Below are 13251 nucleotides of genomic sequence, written 5' to 3'. Positions count from 1 at the left end.
AAACCGGTCGCCCAACTCTAGTAATTCTATTCCCTGAATTGTTTGTGTGCCTTACCTTGTAATGATGGGTTCCTATATTGCGGCTGAAGTTTGTAGTGTCATGGCTGATTGGTTTCGCTATGTCTATGGTTTGTTATTGCAAGCTTGATTATGTTTGCCAAAGGGACAAGACAACTTCATGTTCCTAATCACACAAGGTGCAGGTAAGAAGGTTTATGATACCTTTAATGCTTCTGTTAATCAGGAGCTGGCATTCTCTACATACCGGAGAGACTGTATACTCAGTTACAGCAAGCAGACAGATTGCACACACATTCACAGCACATAGATGATAGAATGCCCATGGAGTCAAGGCACAAAGATCAGACCACATGCCTAGTCACTGACATTTGCACACAGACAGCACCCACTCACAGTATGTAATCAAGGAGCACTCATTCTCAACATACAACATTTCAAGTTTCTCAACTTCAGTGTGCAGGTGCTCTGAGCTGGCTCAGATGCAGATCAGTGACTCTCTGTGCCTGTCTTTATTTGATGGACACAGAATCAGTAGAATGTGTACATTGTCATACCATTCTCTCGGTCACCTCTTTCAAATACATGGTCCACTGTCATACTCTCAGCACTCCTCTCCTCCACGTAGCATATTCATATCCTTGGCACTCCTATTTTTGCGCATATTGCCCACTATCATACCTTTCATACTCCTCACCTGAACATACAGTACTCCACTTCTGCTGTCATATACTCCACATTCCTCAACTACACATACTGCCATACCCTCCTCACTTCTTTCCTGCACTTACTGCCTGCTTTCAAATCCTCCACACTCCTAACCTGCACATACTGCCCACTGCCATACTCTCTGCATTTCTTTTCTGCCCATGCTTGTGGGCAGGGCCTACTCATCCTGCACAGGGGGATACCCTTTGCACAGAATGCGCTCATCAATGCCTGGGACCAGGCAAAGACTGCAGTCATGTGAAAAATCGAACTTTAAGGCAGTTCCCCGACTTAGAGATAAGCCTTTCTTGTGTGCAGTAAAATAACATAGAGTTCCTCTGTGAAGTGTCTTGTCCCATGTCATTACACACTGTAACTTGGTATATGTAGCATTAGGAGGGGCGTGCTGAGCTTGTGCCAACTCCAACATACCAGCATACCTGTTATCCCACTCCCAGTAATGGAATGGGGCCTCCCCATGCACAGAGTGCGGACCTCATGCTTGCACTTGTTAACTCATTCTCATTCACACTCCTACCTCATGACCAGACCACAGATCTCCCTAACATGGGTTTCAATCTGGTTGCTATTGGATACTGACTGTTAGGGAGGAAGGCAGTCAATGACCCCCTCGCTACCAGGTACCACGGCTAGCGACTGATTGCTTTGCTTCTTGAATTTGTACTTGGTTACTCTTAATAACTACACTCCTCTTCCTTGCCTTGCCAAGTTAACCCTTTTTGTAGTGGTGTTACTTCATAGCTTTTAGTGCTTTACAGACCCTGGTTCTTTAGATACGCTAGAACCAACATGCTCCTGCGGCAGTGCGAGGTCCTGCCTGTGAGAAATGGACGCAGAATCGAAATTACACTTTGAATTACTCCAGAATGTAAGTTTTGAGTGACGAAAGATGGGTCTTCATCTTTATCCATGTTTTGTAATTCCAGGATCAGGGTTTGGGTATGTCATACCCTCTGCATTTCTGTTCTTCACTTACTGGTTGCTTTCACATCTTCAAAACACCTTTCTGAGACCTTCTGACCATTATCATACCCTCTGCTCTTGTCTTCTGCACAAAGTATGTCTGCTCTCACAGTCCATGAGCTCTTCTTCTGAACATAATGGCATTTGTCATATCCTCTGCACTTCTATTTTGCACATATATGCAGTCATACCCACTTCACTCCTCCCAAGCACATACTACCATCTGTTATACCCTCTGCACTTCTCTGCACCTAATGAATGTTTTACTACCCTCTGCCCTTTTATTCTGTATACACTGCCTGCAACAATACTCTGCGCTATTCTCCTGCACATTCTATCCATGGTCATACCATCCACACACCTCTCCAGTACATAGTGCCTGGCTGGTAACACACTTCTTTAGTATTATTTGCAACATCCTCAATATTGCATGCTGGAATGGACACACTTTTTTTAGTAAATCCTACTTTAACAGAAATTTCACAGTTCCAAGTGAGAGGTTAAAGTGGAACTACACTGCATCTAAGCACCAAAAACCAAAAATGCTATTTAAATAATTTTTAATATTCAAAGCAAACTCACTGATCCATCAATATCGCTATGCTTTGTTTTGCTAGGAAATCACTTTGAAAAACACCACCTAGTATACAGTATTTGGCAGTGGCCAACTTGTATAGACAGATAATTCCTCTAGCATTTACTTCCTGGAATCCATCTGCCCTTAGTTCATGCATACCCCCAACTTTTTGAAATGGGAACAAGGGACAGCTATTAGCAAAAGAATGTAGGCATAGGACACACCCCCTTAAAGGAGAAATATTCAAAAAAGATTAGTTAAAACCACGCGTGTTTTTTTTATTTTCTTTTTGCCACTAATTAGCTTTTGAAATTTACAAATTCAACAATTTAGAAATCATATGAAATGTTTAGTGCTGTGAAACGCTTGTTGAAATATAAATAGTGTATTTTATATTCCAAATAAGGGACAGTCCCACAAAATCAGAGACAGTTGGTAGCTATGGCATTGGCACGCAGACAGGGGGGTGTGCTTAGCTGAGAAAATCTTTTCTCTCCTCCTGAAGACGTCTGGGATGTATGACATCAATTGCCTAGGCCTTGTAACCAAGACATAACTGAAGAAATGTGAAATAAAAATTTAAAACAAGTAAATATTATATACTTTCCTATCTATTAACAAATTATAGCAGCATAAGAATTAAAAATAGTCAATATTAATTGAGAGAATTAAGTTTCTTTTTAATGACGCCTTCCCAGATTGAAAGTTGAGTATGTAAATTGTGATGCAATTATACGTTTCGCCAAAACTTTATGTGAATTCAAACGTGTCCTGCGGTTGAAAAAAGAAGCATAGGAAAACATTTTCATACAACTGAGATAAAGTCCAAATGTTCTGTGATATCTAGCCACTAGAAGCAAGTATTGCATGCAGCTTTATGAAGTATGAATTTTCCAATACAGGCATAGCTGCTGGAATACCATGGCCCAGTAGGACGTACACTGGGATAAAGAGCGGTTTTCCTGTATATCACAAGCATAGATACCCCAATTATTCAGCCAGTTAATATAACTGAAAGTTGGTAGTAAAATACCACCAAGGCTGTTGAATGTCTGCAAAAGTAGATAATTTGTTTAATGGCTGAAAGTTACTCCATACAAACAACCACTCTAAGTTGTATATCTTGCGGAACTCCTGTTGCAGAAGACCATTCCTGCCCCCAAGACACACAATTGGGCTATATTAGACCAACTGCATGCATTTAAGGAAAAATAATGCATGTTTTGCATGCATTTTAGAAAGAACATTTGCTGTCATTCACCCATTTTCAGCCTTCATTTTGTCACTTTTCTACCAGGATGCATTCCTTGCTATAGTATTTATAAACTTCTGCTGATGTTCATGCTTGATGGGATCTATCGATTTGGATTTGTCTACTCTGATCTGGTGAACCCTATTATTTCCAATGGGCATCTGTCCAACAGCAAGAACAATTCCCTAAAGACCTGTCGAGCTGCCAGCTGAACATTTGCTTTTTCCAGCAATCATGAGCACAACATTCTTAGTTTCATATACTGGGAATATGGTGCATTGATCCAGGGTGAATCCAGCAAAGCCTTTTTTGTATAAATCTTACACTAAGACTAAATTTATAGAACAGTTTTCACTAATACCTCAAAGCACTAAAGTCCTGGGAAGTCTGGTGAGTATCCTTGCGACTGGTAAGTATCTTGCGACTGGTGTGTACCCTTGCGACTGGTGAGTATCCTTGCGACTGGTGAGTATCTTTGCGACTGGTGAGTATCCTTGCGACTAGTGAGTATCTTTGCGACTGGTGAGTATCCTGCGACTGGTGAGTATCCTTGCGACTGGTGAGTATCCTTGCGACTGGTGAGTATCTTTGCGACTGGTGAGTATCCTGGTGACTGGTGGGTATCCTTGCGACTGGTGAGTATCCTTGCGACTGGTGAGTATCTTTGCGACTGGTGAGTACCCTTGCGACTGGTGAGTATCCTTGCAACTGGTGAGTATCTTTGCGACTGGTGAGTATCCTTGCGACTGGTGAGTATCCTTGCGACTGGTGAGTATCTTTGCGACTGGTGAGTATCCTGCGACTGGTGAGTATCCTTGCGACTGGTGAGTATCCTTGCGACTGGTGAGTATCTTGCGACTGGTGAGTATCCTGGCGACTGGTGGGTATCCTTGCGACTGGTGGGTATCCTTGCGAATGGTGAGTATCCTTGCGACTGGTGAGTATCTTTGCGACTGGTGAGTATCCTTGCGACTGGTGAGTATCTTTGCGACTGGTGAGCATCTTTGCGACTGGTGAGTATCTTGCGACTGGTGAGTATCTTGCGACTGGTGAGCATCTTTACGACTGGTGAGTATCCTTGCGATTGGTGAGTATCTTGCGACTGTGAGTATCTTGCGACTGGGAGTATCTTGCGACTGGTGAGTAGCTTTGCGTCTGTTGGATCTTTGCGACTGGTGAGTATCTTAGCGACTGGTTAGTATATTAGCGACTGGTGAGGACCCCAGGTTTAGTACCAGGGGAGACAGAGGTAGTGTAGGTAAGGAAGAGCAGGTCGTTAATATATCCCCATAGAGTAGTGGGAAATAATGTCCGACAGGATTGCGGATGCCACTCAGTGCACTTCTTGCTGCATGTATGCGTTCCTTGATGAACCAATCGAGGGCGAATACTGCTGTGCAAGATGTGAGCGACTTGTTGCTCTGGTAGACCAGATCCTGGACCTACAGAACACAGTGGCAACACTGCGTGGCATCAACAACCTGGAAAGGAGCTTGGACATTACCTATCAGGCGCTGGCAGGGGCCAGCATAGAGGAGGGAGGAATAGAGGAGACGCAAGCAGCAGAGATACGCAGCTGGGTGACTGTTAGGAAGGGTAGAGGGATGAGTGCCAGGGAGGCCAATCCTGAGTTGGTACACCCTAACAAATTTGCCGAGTTGCAGGTTGAGGGGGATATCAACTCAGGGGTGGCAGAACTGGAGCATGCACCCTCCCCCAGCTGCCAGGGGAGGGACGGCTCCAGGAAGAAGGGGGGCGGTAACTCAGGAAAGGTTAGAAAGGTTGTGGTAGTGGGGGACTCAATTATCAAGAGGACAGAGAGGGCAATCTGTAAAAAAGATCTCCTGAACCGAACAGTTTGTTGTTTACCGGGTGCCCGCGTTCGGCATATCGCAGATCTGGCAGACAGATTGTTGTGCGGGGCTGGGGATGACCCAGCGGTCATGGTGCATGTGGGCACTAATGACAAAGTTAAAGGTAGGTGGAGGATCCTTAAGAACGATTTCAGGGACTTAGGTAATAGATTGAGGAAAAGGACCTCCAAGGTGATTTTCTCTGAAATACTGCCTGTACCTCGAGCCACACAGGAGAGGCAGAAGGAGATTAGGGAACTTAACAAGTGGTTGAGGAACTGGTGTAGGAAGGAGGGGTTTGGGTTCCTGGAGAACTGGGCTGACTTCTCAGTCGGCTACCGGCTCTTTAGTAAGGATGGGCTACACCTTAATGGGGACGGTACAGCTCTTTTGGGGAGAAAGATGGCCACCAAGTTGGAGGGGCTTTTAAACTAGGAGACGGGGGGAGGGCTCAGAAGTAGAGTCAGTCAGGAGGGAGCAGAGGACTGAAGTCAGCTGTAGGGTCAGTAGCGACAGTAGGTCCACAATGTCAATTGGCAGGTCTGTGCGGGAAAATCTCAGACCAAACAGGAATAAACATAACCGCCAATTGCGCTTAACTTCCGTAAAACTAAGAGGGGTATATGCTAATGCCAGGAGCCTAGCTAATAAAATGGATGAGTTGGAAATATTAGTACATGAGGAGGACATAGACCTTGTGGGAATAACAGAGACTTGGTTCGACCCCTCACATGACTGGCTGGCCAATATCCAAGGGTATTCGGTGTACCGGAAGGACAGGGTAAGAAAAAGAGGGGATACAATATAAAGGTGATAGAAAGGAGTGACATTACGGATGGGATGAGCATGGATTTAGAATCTGTGTGGGTTGAACTCCATAGGGAAGGAGAAAAGGGGAAAGTAATTGTGGGGGTTTGCTATAGGCCACCTAACCAAGGGGAGGAGGTAGAGCTGGAATTCTTAGCACTAATGAGTAAAGTGGCAAAATTGGGATCAGTCATCATATTAGGGGACTTCAATTATCCCGACATTGACCGGGATGAGGGGACTACACACTCACAGAAGGCCCGCCTATTCACAGAAACCTTACTGGATAATTACATGTCACAGTTGGTGGATTCTCCGACTAGAGAAAATGCAGTCCTGGATCCAGAGATGTATAGTAACGAAGTAGAACTACTTAAGTACTGTACTTAAGTACCGAAATGCGGTATCTGTACTTTCCTAGAGTAGAATTTTTTTCTCCTACTTCTACTTTTACTTCACTACATTTTTTCGATGATTTCGATACTTCTACTCAAGTATTTTTTTTTTGTGCTGCATAGTTACTCGTTACTTTTAAAAAAAAATTACCACTGCCAGAACAGTAGATGGCAGGTTACATAAAGCTCAAAAAAATGTGTATAATGTCATTTGTAAATCAGCGCATACGAAAATAAAGGCTGTGTATAATAAAAGCTGCTATACCAAATCTTTCCAATAAAAAGAAAATATGAAACAAACAAATAAATGGTGCTACAGCGCTTAAAGTGCATCAAGAAACTACTAACAAACACAACTTGGCTGTGCGAATAAAGTGCCTGTGCAATCGATATAATATCATTGTTGCCCCCAGTGCCCTGCCCACACTCCACACAGTATCAAAAATAAAGTGACATGAATGTGCTAAAGCCTAAATGCAGTGAAAATAATTATTCCCACAATGTAACAGTAAATTCAATTCATATAAAATATGACAATAAATCACAATAAAATAAGTTATGAAATAAGTTAGGTCAGGTGCATGCAACAAGTTGAAGTGTGTAAACCTATCTATAACGAAAAGTCCATAAATTAATTCCAGTGTGCAAATCTAAAGTGTGACTTCACTTGTCAGATGCTTCCACCTCCTTCAGTGCTCGAGTGACCGACCTACACACTCAATGGTGGTGGCACTGGTGGATAGCGTCTGGGTGGCACTGGCACTGGCTGCACTGGTTCAAAAAGCCATATATATTTAATTATTTCAATTCTCAATCTCATAGGTCCTCTCCTCATAAGATATTAATAACTTAAGATTAGGTGATGAACTTCTTGGCGGCCCTGGCAGGATGACGGGGACACCCGCCACTTCTGGAGCCGAGCCGCTGTGATTCCCCAACATGTGACAAAGTGACAGCCAGGAGATCTAGTGGCTAGTAGTGCTCAACAATACCGCTTTTATATATAAAAATGAAATAAAATATACTGACTCACAATTTAGTAGTAGGTAGTGTGTAGCTGTAGGCAGCACAACTCAATTCAATCAATCCCACAGCCTCGCTCGTGCTGCGGCCCACGGAATCACTGTCATGATCATCAAGTTAAGACCGCACTGGAGGAGCCATGCTGCCGTCTTCCCGCTCGAGGTCTCCGCCTCTAAACGTGTTGTGTGTCACTCAGACTCCACCCCTTAGGGCCCTTACTGAGAGGAGTTGTGACACGGGTTGCGGGACTCTGGAGCATTTTCTTCGTTATCTCATCTTCTTCTCTACTGTATGAGGTGAGTGAGGTGGACCGTGGAGAGGGCCTAATCCTTGCCAGGGCAAATGTGCCATTTGAGAATCAAATAATCAATATAAAATATTAATATATTATATACACACGGGTCATGGGATTGCTTTTCTGAACCAAGAAGAGTGAGACTGACGGCTATGATGATTATCTGACCATCCATGGTCCATGGACCATAAGTGTTGTGTTGTGGTGGTGCCTGTGCTTCCTGCGGCCTGCCTCTGCCTGTGCGACTGTGCCCGCACTGCAGTGGCCACTGGCAGTGGCACTTGAATTGAGCAAAGCAAATGAGCACTACTAGTGTGAAGGACAGGTGGTGGAAGCATGTTCTGACAAGTTCTTATAATGAAAATAATATAGACAGCTTTTTGAACCAGTGCAGTGCCAGTGCTACTAAGGTGAGAGGCAGAGAGAGAGGCTATCCAGTCCACCACTTTACTTGAGCAGATCACAGAAGAAAGGTGGAAGCATCTGACAGCAAGTGACAGCACTTCTTAGATTGCACACTGGAATTCAGTTATGGACTTTTCGTTATAAAGTTTAGTTTACACACTTAAACTTGCACCTAACTTATTCACAATCACAACTTATTTTATTGTGGTATTGTCATATATATTTTATATGAATTAAATTTACATTGTGGGAATAATTTGTACTGCATTTAGCACAGACATGTCACTTTATTTTTGATACTGTGGGCGATGATTTTGAATACAAGAAGAATATATATAATTGCAGGCACTTTATTAGCATTTTTAGCACAGCCACTTTGTTAGTAGTTTTTGATGCATTTTTCACTTTAAGCGTTGTAGGTTTGATGAAGCTGGCCTGGCACATCATCATCAATTGAGCAAATCAAATCAAACCGCGATTAAGAAGACTGCGCATGCTCCTGTTCTGTCTTTTGATCAGCTGAAAAGATGGACGAACCAAAAACACCACCTTCCACCCCTGGCCCTTCAACTTCAAGTGATCTGCCTGGCTGTGAGAGTGAGGAAGCTCAGGAAGGAGACCACCCCTGGCTTTAAAAGGTGGATGCTTTAAAAGGGGAAGGGAGGGACATACTTTATCTGTTTTTTGTTTACAAAAAGTTACAGCCTAAGGAATTGTGATTGTCCTTTAGGTTAATCATTTGAATAAATCATTTGAAATAATAAAAAACAATATGATGTTCAAACTTTTGACTTCTTTATTTAATAACTACATAACACAGTACTTGTACTTCTACTTTCAGTACTTGAGTAGAAATTTTTTTTCAAAACTACTGGTACTTTTTACTTTTAGTACTTAAGTAGCAATTTTTTTGAAAAAACTACTTGCAATACTTAAGTAAAAAAAATGTTGAATACTTTAGTACTTCTACTTAAGTAACTTTTTCTGCGAGCACTTCGACTTCTACTCAAGTCACTTTTTGATCGAGCACTTGTACTTTTACTCAAGTAGAAATTTTGAATACTTTATACAAGTCTGCCTGGATCTATTGATCACTAATGACCTAGACATAATCTCGGAGGTAGGAGTCCAGGACAACCTGGGCTCTAGCGATCACAGGATGATCACATTTAGTATAATAACAATATAACAAGGCAAGTGGGGAACATAAGAACCCTAAACTTCAGAAGGGCAAACTTTCCAAAATTGTACTCATTGATGGAAAGGGTAAACTGGAACCAAACCCTGGGATCACTGACCACAGAGGAAAAATGGGAATGCTTTAGGAACATATTAGGCAAAGGCATCTTGCAGTGCATTCCTATGGGAAATAAATTTAGAAGAGACAAAGTCAAACCTGGCTGGTTAAACCGTAGCGTCAAAAAACTTATTAGGGGAAAAAAATTGGCCTTCAAGAAGTATAAATCTGAGGGCACAGTATCGACTTTCGAGCAATACAAGGAGGCAAATAAGAAAAGTAAACAAGAAATCAAGATGGCTAAAATCAACATTGAGAGACAAATAGCGGAGGATAGTAAAAAAAACCCAAAGAAATTCTTTAAATATATCAACAGCAAAAAAACTAGGGCAGAGCATATTGCACACATAATTAACAATGATGGGAGGATGGTTACAGAGGACACTGAAAAAGCAACCGTGCTGAATGCTTTTTTCTCGTCAGTCTTTACACAGGAAACGGAGGGGTACACTGACCATGACTGTATGGTTAGTAGTAATACACAGGACTTGCCACTATGGCTAACAGAGGGTGAAATCAGGGAAAGGCTGGATAAACTTAACACAAACAAATCACCAGGCCCGGATGGCGTACATCCGAGAGTACTCAAGGAACTCAGTAAGGTTATATCCAGACCACTGTTCCTGATCTTTGCTGACAGTATTAGGACAGGAGATGTACCAGGGGATTGGAAGAAAGCTAACGTGATTCCGATATTCAAAAAGGGCGAGAGGCATATCCCGGGAAATTATAGGCCTGTCAGTTTGACATCAATAGTATGTAAACTTCTGGAGGGGATGATAAGGGACTATATCGTAGAGTTTGCTAAAGACAACAACATCATCAGCAGTAATCAGCACGGGTTTACAAATGGGCGTTCTTGTCAAACCAATCTCTTAACATTCTAGGAGGAGGTGAGCTGTGAGCAAGATAGGGGGAGACCAGTGGATGTGGTGTACTTGGATTTCGCTAAGGCGTTTGATACAGTTCCCCACAAGCGCTTAATTTAGAAAATAAGGTCTGCAGGTATCGACAGCAGGGTTTGCTCTTGGATACGGAATTGGCTTAAAGGGCGTGTCCAAAGGGTGGTAATAAACAGCGCATACTCAGACTGGTCTGAGGTTGCAAGCGGGGTGCCCCAGGGCTCAGTCCTGGGACCAACCTTGTTCAATTTATTCATAAACAACATTGAGGTCGGGATCAGTAGTTCGATATCAGTTTTTGCAGATGACACAAAATTGGCCAGGGCAATAACTGCACAGCATGAAGCAGATATCCTACAGAATGACCTGGACAAAATTACAGAGTGGGCAACGACATGGCAAATTAGGTTTAACGTGGAGAAGTGTAAGGTTTTGCACTTGGGGACTAAAAACATAAAAACACAATACACGTTAGGAGGGGAACCCTTGGGGGAATCAAAAATGGAGAAGGATCTGGGAGTCTTGGTTGATGATAGATTAGGCAACAGCATGCAATGTCAAGCGGCAGCTGCCAAAGCCAGCAGAATATTAGCATGCATAAAGAAAGGGATGTATTCCAGAGATAAGACTATAATCCTTCCACTTTATAAAACTCTGGTCCGACCGCATCTGGAGTATTCTGTCCAGTTCTGGTCGCCAGTCCTCAGGAGGGATGTGTTGGAGCTGGAGAGAGTCTAGAGAAGGGCAACTAAACTAATTAGGGGATTGGAGGACCTTGACTATGAAGAGCGTCTACAATCGCTCGATTTATTCTCCCTGGAGAAGAGACGGCTGAGGGGGGACATGATAGCAATTTATAAATATCTTAATGGGGATCCCAGCTTAAAAAAAAAGCTGTTCATTCGAAGGGATTGCATGAGGACTCCAGGGCATACAATGCGATTAGAGGAGAAGCGTTTTAACCTCAGGCAACATGGGGGGTTCTTTACTGTTAGGGCTACAAGATTGTGGAATTCTCTACCACAAGAGGTGGTTTCTGCAGGTAGTATGGTGGCTTTCAAAAGACTCTTAGACTTACATCTCAAGGATCAGAACATTCAGGGGTATGTGAGATGATTACAGCCACACACACCTACACAGGTTGAACTGGATGGACTATTGTCTTTATTCAACCTCACCTACTATGTAACTATGTAACTATGTAACTCATGATTTCACCAGACTCTATTTTCAATAGGTTTGTATGTTCTGTCATGTTGGGTTTGGTTTCTATTTGTCTCTTTTTCCCCAAAAGAAAAAAGAAAACAGTGCTTCTACCTATAATGGTCATGGAAGGTGTAAGTGTGATACAGGTGAGGACGGTAGATGGTAAGATTCCTTTTAACAGGGACTGATCTTCATGATGACCATACACTCTATTTGTGGCCTAAAGCAGTGGTCCTCAACCCTGGCCCTCAGGGCCTACTAACAGGCCAAGTTTGCAAGATAACTGAAATACATCCCAGGTGATCTGATTTGCTGCTCAGTGATTGTAGTACTCTAGTCTGAATCTCCCCAGAGTAGTACTTAAAATCTGGCCTGTTAGTTGGCCCTGAGGACCGGAGTTGAGGATCACTGGCCTAAAGCATCATAGATCAGAGTAGTAACAGAGATTAGATAGTCATGCCTATTGATTAGCCTTCCAAAAAAGTCTGCTTTTACAATCTGTTGCAGGAGGGTGGCGGTGGCGGGGGTAGGGGGGTGTAATTTAACATTTCTTCTTACCTCTATGTCCCTCTTCATCACAAATTAATAATTACTCTTAATATTTTCTAGTACCTGGATGTGAAATACTGTGCAATTATGAAAGGTTTTATGCACTGTACATTGTCCTGCATGAATGTTTTAATTCTGCTTGTCAGTGTGGTTATATGCAGGCTAGTCCCAGGAGAGCCTGAAGAGGAAGCTTTTACAAGGCAGCCTCTCCCTAATTAAGAAAGAGCTGATGGTCCCTGCCTGTTCTATGAGGCAAGAGTTGCCGTCTTCTGGGAACATAGTTTCCATAATTAATATGCTCCAATTTGGAGAAATAAGTGTGTTTAAGCAAAACCTCCAGTGTCTATCGGCAGCATAAATCCAGTTTGAAAATACATTGTGTCTCAGAACATACAGAACAAAAACATTTCTGCTGCTTTTTGAAAAGTCTCTATATGTTTCAAAGGTAAAGATAAAAAGATTTTTAGAGATTTTCTTGTTTCTGAAATTCTTGCATGTAATAGGGGGTTGACAAAACATGTGACACAAAAATAAAAGGCTGCATCACCAGCATACACATAGTGGCAGAAATTAAAGTTTAAGATTCCTGGCATCTTGGCACCTAGATATTATCCATCCGAGAATGAATAACTTGTACAAATCACAAACATTTTACATAACAGTGTTTGTTTGACGATATAGACACATTGAACCGCTATTCAAAAAGAGCTGTATTTGATTAGAATGTCTACAGTGAGTTAGCATTAGTACTCTCCAGGTTGACAAAGCATACATACAGTAAAATAAACTAACCATAATCTTGATCATGTGAACTTGGTAAGAAGTACAGTCAAGTGTTTTTCCTAATACATGTACTTTTAACAGACTACTCCTTTGAGGGCACATCAAGCTAATAATGTAGGCTAATGTGTTTACCTTCAGGCATACATGAAACTACATTTTAATCTTCGCTTCAAGACTCCTGATTGTCTCTATACCTT

At 42.4% G+C, this 13251-nt stretch overlaps 1 protein-coding gene across 1 annotated transcript in view; it reads right to left on the bottom strand.

Moving 5' to 3' along the window:
- GRIN2B (glutamate ionotropic receptor NMDA type subunit 2B) overlaps positions 1-13251 on the bottom strand; it is a 1006559-nt gene that overhangs the window by 605266 nt on the left and 388042 nt on the right. The window lies entirely within an intron of this gene.

The sequence above is a fragment of the Pelophylax lessonae genome (assembly GCF_965119305.1).
Source record: "Pelophylax lessonae genome assembly, chromosome: 8".
Classification (NCBI taxonomy): Eukaryota; Metazoa; Chordata; class Amphibia; order Anura; family Ranidae; genus Pelophylax; species Pelophylax lessonae.
This window is presented reverse-complemented; position numbering and strand designations above follow the sequence as displayed.